Source organism: Triticum urartu, chromosome 3 (assembly GCF_003073215.2).
Source record: "Triticum urartu cultivar G1812 chromosome 3, Tu2.1, whole genome shotgun sequence".
Classification (NCBI taxonomy): domain Eukaryota; kingdom Viridiplantae; phylum Streptophyta; class Magnoliopsida; order Poales; family Poaceae; genus Triticum; species Triticum urartu.
The window spans coordinates 169,784,638-169,791,597 of NC_053024.1; positions in this window are offsets into that span (position 1 = coordinate 169,784,638).

Consider the following 6,960-nt stretch of genomic DNA (forward strand, 5'->3'; position numbering starts at 1 on the left):
TGAGTTTCCTATCAATACAATTATAGCATGGATAATAAACGATTATCATGAACAAGGAAATATAATAATAATCAATTTATTATTGCCTCTAGGGCATATTTCCAACAACAAAGCCAGGGATGAAAATCAAAAGGCCAGCAGGCAGGCAGCCTATGTCAAAGGCCAGAGCTTCAACCGAGAAACCCACTCCCATAGAGCCAGTTGTTGCTGGAGGCAAGAAAAGGAAGGAAAGGGTCAAGAAGACTGTAGCCAAAGTGCTTGGAAAGGCTTCCATCATGGAAGACGAGGATGAAGAAGAAGAGGTTGCTGCACCAGCACCTAAGGCACCCAAGCTGATGGGTGATGCCATAAGATCAGGGTCAACTACTTCTAAGGCCAAGCCAGCTCCAAAGCCAAAGCCAAAGAGGAATACAAGGAGCATACCTGTAGCTGAAAAGAACAAGGCCCCAGTGCCTGACATTGCTGAAGAAGAAGAAGGTCAAGTGCTCAGAAAGCTCAAGCCCAAGATCCCAGACCATAGTGATGCTCATCCTGTGGCTGAGGACATGAAGCTCAGGAGAGACTCAGGGCTCAGGAAGTGGAGAGAAGCAGATCCGTATGCTTCAAGGAGAAGGACTGCTGTTGACTACAGGTTCCACACTAAGGAACATCAGGACTTTTATGAGACAGTGCTGCTTGATAAGAAGCCCATTGTGTGTGACATGAGATGGGGCGACTGGACCTACATGAAAGAAAATGAGGAACACTATCCTGGTGTGATTGACAGCTTCAATGCTTGTGGAGTAGCAAACTTTGTTGGGCAGAAGCTCACAAAGTGGAACGAGGAACTCATTATGCAATTCTACTCCACAGCACATTTCTACCCAGATGGAAAGATCACATGGATGTCTGAAGGTACAAGGTACCAATCTACAGTTGCTGAGTGGGCACAGCTCATCAATGCCCCTGAAGAGCATGAGGATGACTTGGATATCTATGCCAAGAAGAAGATGGACCACAACTCTATGTCCAACATGTACAAGGAAATTCCAAACGAGGCACTTGATACTTTCAAATTTGGCTCAGTGCATTATCTTCTGTCAGGGCTGCCAACTATCAACTGGATCCTTAGGCACACTCTATTGCCCAAGTCAGGTGATCACAAGATGATCAGAGGCCATGCAATAAATTTGCTTCATGTATTTGATGTGCCTCAGAAATTCAAGGTCATGAGCCTCATAGTAGAGACTATCAAGAGGACTGCAGCAGATCAGAAGAGGAGCTGTGGTTATGCCCCTCAGATCCAGGAGCTCATTAACTCCAAGATGGGCACGGGGATATACCTTTTGGATAAGGAACATCTGCCCATTCATCCAGATTTTGAAGATAATCAGGTTGTCATGCATGAGAATGAACCATCGTCCGTTCAAGCACAAGCAAAGAAGGAGAAGGCAAGGAAGGAGAAAGCTGCCAAGATGCCAACTCAAGAGGAGGCATGTGAGTACTTCTTGAAAACCAAACAAGAGCAGCTTGGTTACTTGATTGCATCCACACTAAGGATTGAGAAAGGACTGGCCACCCTCACTCAGAATCAGCAGAGCTTAGAGAGAATCATGGAACAAAAGTTCTATGACTTGGATGTCAAAGTAACAGAGATTCAGTCTGCAGTGGAACAACTTCAGGATGACATGCAGGAGAGGAGAGGCAAGACTACAACTGATGCATTTGCCAGAGTGCCAAGAGCTCAGAGATCACATGCAGTGCCAGTTGCTGACACCAGAGCCACCACTTCTGCACCAGCTACAGCCTCAGTTCCACCAGCTCCAGCATCTACTTCAGCCTCAACTCCAACCACGTCTACAGAAGGCTTCGTCCTTGGAGTGCTCCGGACTCCACCACCACTTGAAGATCAAGCCTGAGCGTCGATCTAGCACTATGCATTTTCTAGGAACTTTTTGGTAACTTGTTGCCAAAGGGGGAGAAAAATGTATAGATCATAGGCTTCGAGAGAGAGAGTGTTGCTTTTTTCTCTCTTGCTCTATTTGGTGGTTTTTTGAACTTTGTTTGCTTTTGAGTGCTTGAGATATTATGCCGTTATCTGTGAGACATTGATGATCATGTGTTTGATCATAAGCTACACTTAATGTTTGCTTAATGCTATTATCTTGTCTATCTTATGTGATCATTCACTATTCTTGGTGATGAGTGCATGTATTTCATTCTTATCATTTTAAGCGCTCCACCAAGATGTATGTGACATGGAAGAGTAACCCATGACTCTAACTCTTTGTGCATTTGCAGTCCAAAGCAAATTTTAAATATGCACAAATTTAGGGGGAGCTCTTACTTGTCACATACTTCTCAAAGCGACGATATATTTCATGCTTATTATCATTTGTCGAAGCTTTGATCTATATGTTGTCATCAATTACCAAAAAGGGGGAGATTGAAAGTGCAACTATCCCTAGGTGGTTTTGGTAATTCATAACAACATATAGCTCATTGAGCTAATGCTATTCCAAGATGACTATTTCAGGAAAGCTCAGTGATTGGCATGGCATGGATGTGAAAGTGGAACCCTCAAAATGCTAAGGACAAAGGATTGGCTCAAGCTCAAAAGCTCAAGACTCTTCATTTTATATTTTAGTGATCCAAGATCACATTGAGTCTTTAGGAAAAGCCAATACTATCAAGGATGGATGAGGTGTTGCTTAATGAGCCTCTTGCTTCATGTGCTTAGTGATATGCTCCAAAACCCTCAACTACTTTCCCATATCCACAAATGACCTAAACCCTAAGCCAAACTCGGTCATACCGATTCTTTCTATCCGGCGCCATCGAGTTTCACTTGTCATAAGCCACTGCCAAACCCTAGCAATTCGGTTCTACTGATAGGGATCTCGGTCTCACCGAGATGGGATTGCAAACTCTCTGTTTCCCTTTCGTAACTTTTCGGTCTCACCGAAAGAGTGAATCGGTCCCACCGAGATTGCAATGTAAATTCAGTGTTTCCTTTTTGTAACTTTTCGGTCTCACCGAAAGAGCAAATCGGTCCCACCGAGTTTGCTTGACCAACTCTCTGGTTAGCTAATTACCAAATTCGGTCTCACCGAGTTTGTGTAATCGGTCTCACCGAGATTACGTTATGCCCAAACCCTAACCATATCGGTCCTACCGAGTTGCATGTCAGTCCCACCGAAAATCTCTAACGGTCACTAGGTTTACCTTTTCGGTCCGACCGAGTTTGTTGATTCGGTCCCACCGAGATTGGAAAACTGTGTGTAACGGTTGGGTTTTGTGTGGAGCCTATATATACCCCTCCACCTCCTCTTCATTCGTGGAGAGAGCCATCAGAACGCATACACAATTCCAACTCACATGTTCTGAGAGAGAACCACCTACTCATGTGTTGAGATCAAGACATTCCATTCCTACCATATGAATCTTGATCTCTAGCCTTCCCAAGTTGCTTTCCACTCAAATCTTCTTTCCACAAAATCCAAATCCTATGAGAGAGAGTTGAGTGTTGGGGAGACTATCATTTGAAGCACAAGAGCAAGGAGTTCATTACCTACATGCCATTTGTTACTTCTTGGAGAGTGGTGTCTCCTAGATTGGCTAGGTGTCACTTGGGAGCCTCCGACAAGATTGTGGGGTTGAACCAAGGAGGTTGTAAGGGGAAAGAGATCACAGAGATCACCTACTTCGTGAAGATCTACCGCTAGTGAGGCAAGTCCTTCGTGGGCGATGGCCATGGTCGGATAGACAAGGTTGCTTCTTCGTGGACCCTTTGTGGGTGGTTGCTTCTTCGTGGACCCTTCGTGGGTGGAGCCCTTTGTGGACTCGCGCAACCGTTACCCTTTGTGGGTGGAGCCCTCCGTGGACTCGCGCAACCGTTACCCTTTGTGGGTTGAAGTCTCCATCAACGTGGATGTAGGATAGCACCGCCTATCCGAACCACGGGAAAAACATCCGTCTCTCCAATTGCGTTTGAATTCTCCAAACCCTTCCCTTTACATTCTTGCAAGTTGCATGCTTTACTTTCCGCTGCCAATATACTCTTTGCATGCTTGCTTGAATTGTGTGATGATTGCTTGACTTGTCCTATAATAGCTAAAATCTGCCAAGAACTAAAATTGGGAAAAGGCTAAGTTTTTATTTGGTCAAGTAGTCTAATCACCCCCCTCTAGACATACTTTCGATCCTACAGATGCAAAGTTTAAATTGCTAAAGAAAAGCTAAAAATTGTTAGTTGCCTATTCACTCCCCCTCTAGTCAACCATATCGATCATTTCAATTGGTATCAGAGCCTCGTCTCTTTATTAAGGACTTCACCATCCAAAGAGTATGGTTGATACAGTAGACGGTGTGGAGGAACACTACGGTGTGAATCCTATCTCGTCTACGGGTGATGAGGGAACTTCGGCCTCTCGTGAGGAGTTCAATGTGGCCTTGGAGACATTGAAAACCTCCATGACGACCGAAGTTGAGAGCATGTTTACTAAATTTCTTGAGGGGCTTAAACTATCCACCGCATCGTTGAAAGTGGGTGATCCCTCCAACAAGGTGACGAATGCTATCCCCGACAAGGGGGAAGCTAGTAGTGAAAAGGCTCCTTCTTCTAGTGGTAAGAATGGCACCGGCATCTTTGACCATGTGGGAACCACCACTTGTTTATGGTGGACCGATTCCTTCCACTCATTTGAATCATGCCGGTCCTCCTCCTAAGATTGTGAAAAATGAGGACTTTGATTCTTGGGTTTACCGCTTTAAACGTCATTTAAATCATGTGAACACTAACCTTTGGAGAATCATTGAAGAAGGTTTTTATCCGCATGATCCAAGCAACTTCACTCCTCGAGAAGCCGCGGATAATCAATTCAATGAGAATGTTCTCTTCATCATTCAAGATGCAATTCCACCCGAAGACCTACCTCATCTTCCTCCCTTCGCCTTGGCCAAAGATGCATGGTATTGTGTTGTCTCTCTCTACCGGGGAAGCGCAAGCATTCAACGCTCCAATTATGAAGTGGTACAAGATGAGGCCGATGAGTTTGCAATGAAAGAAGATGAAGAACCTCGTGAGCTTTATCGGAGAGTGACCAAACTCGCGGTCTCACTACGAGATCACGGGAGCAAGGACACGGATGACAATTGGATCAAGCGCAAATTCCTCAAGGCAATTGTCGGTGTCAAAACCGGCGGATCTCGGGTAGGGGGTCCCGGACTGTGCGTCAAGGCTGGATGGTAACAGGAGACAAGGGACACGATGTTTTTACCCAGGTTCGGGCCCTCTCGATGGAGGTAATACCCTACTCCTGCTTGATTAATATTGATGATATGGGTAGTACAAGAGTAGATCTACCACGAGATCAAGGAGGCTAAACCCTAGAAGCTAGCCTATGGTATGATTGTTGTATATGGAGTTGATGTCCTACGGACTACAACCCTCCGGTTTATATAGACACCGGATAGGGTTAGGGTTACACAGAGTCGGTTACAATGGTAGGAGATCTTGAATATCCGCATCGCCAAGCTTGCCTTCCACGCCAAGGAAAGTCCCTTCCGGACACGGGACGAAGTCTTCAATCTTGTATCTTCATAGTCCAGGAGTCCGGCTGAAGGTATAGTCCGGCTACCCGAACACCCCCTAATCCAGGACTCCCTCAGTAGCCCCCGAACCAGGCTTCAATGACGACGAGTCCGGCACGCAGATTGTTCGGCATTGCAAGGCGGGTTCTTCTCCAAATCCTGTGTACATGTAGGAATAATGTCTGATTTTTGTAATGTAGTGCTCCTCGTCTTCCATGCCCAATAATGGTCGTCTTCCATGTGTCAAACGAATGCGAAAAGCCGGGGCGTTTTTACATCCACACCCCTAGCCGTATAAACGAGCCGCCTATTTAACGGGATGGGGATTTAGGTCCAAACCGCATCTCCTCCTCTCCGCGAGTTATCATCAGAGCGCTTCCAGCAAAAGTCCATCCCAACATGACCAGCCGCCGCAGCTCCTCCCCTCGCCCCTCCGGTCCCAAACCCGAGGACTGGGAGAGTTGCACCATCCCACAGAGCGAGTTAGTGTCGCTTCAGGCCAAGGGATTTCTCCCTCAGGCATACATGGTCCCGGTCCGAGCCGGTCTCACCACCTACAATGGCGGAAAACAAGCGGAGAGCACCCCCAATCCTTCTAAAGGAGAGCAGGTGTGCCTCGTCCCCTATCTAATAAGGGGACTGGGATTTCCAATTCATCCATTTCTCCACGGGCTTCTGGAGTTCTACGGCCTCCAGCTGCACAATCTCACGCCTGCCTCCGTATTACATATTACGGGTTTCGTCGCCCTTTGCGAGCTATTTTTAGGCGTTGAGGCTCATTTCGCGCTGTGGAAGAGGTTGTTCTGCCTGGTGCCCCGTTCTCAAGAGGGGTCTATATACCAAGTGGGTGGAGCCGAAGTATGGCGCATCGCCGGGACCGGATACCTATCCGGAACCCCAAAGAAGGCGTCCGGGGACTGGCCTTCAGAATGGTTTTACATAGATGACGTCCCGCTACCGGACCCTATCCGGGTCGGTCTCCCTGAGTTCAACAGTGCTCCATTGAAGAAATTCTTGAGCTGGCGTCCGCGGAGCTCTCAGAGAGAAAACGACAGAGACGTCCTTTACCTGATGGGCCGGATAAGACTGTTGGCTCATTCCGGACTAACCATGATTGGAGTCATGGCCGCATGCATTATGCGGGGGGTGCAGCCGCTTCAATATAGAGGCCACCCCATGTGGGATTTCAACGGGGAGGATGACGCCACCCGTTACGGTCGTAAGGGGCCGGCCTCAGCCGCCGCCCTAGTAAAGATCTTATCCTCTTTGTACAAGAGAGAAAAGGAGGAATTCCTCCGCGTCAACCCACAGGCCGGATTTACTATGTACGATCCTCCAAGTTGGGTAAGTGAACAATTGCGCTTGCCCGTTTGTTTTATACTCCCATGG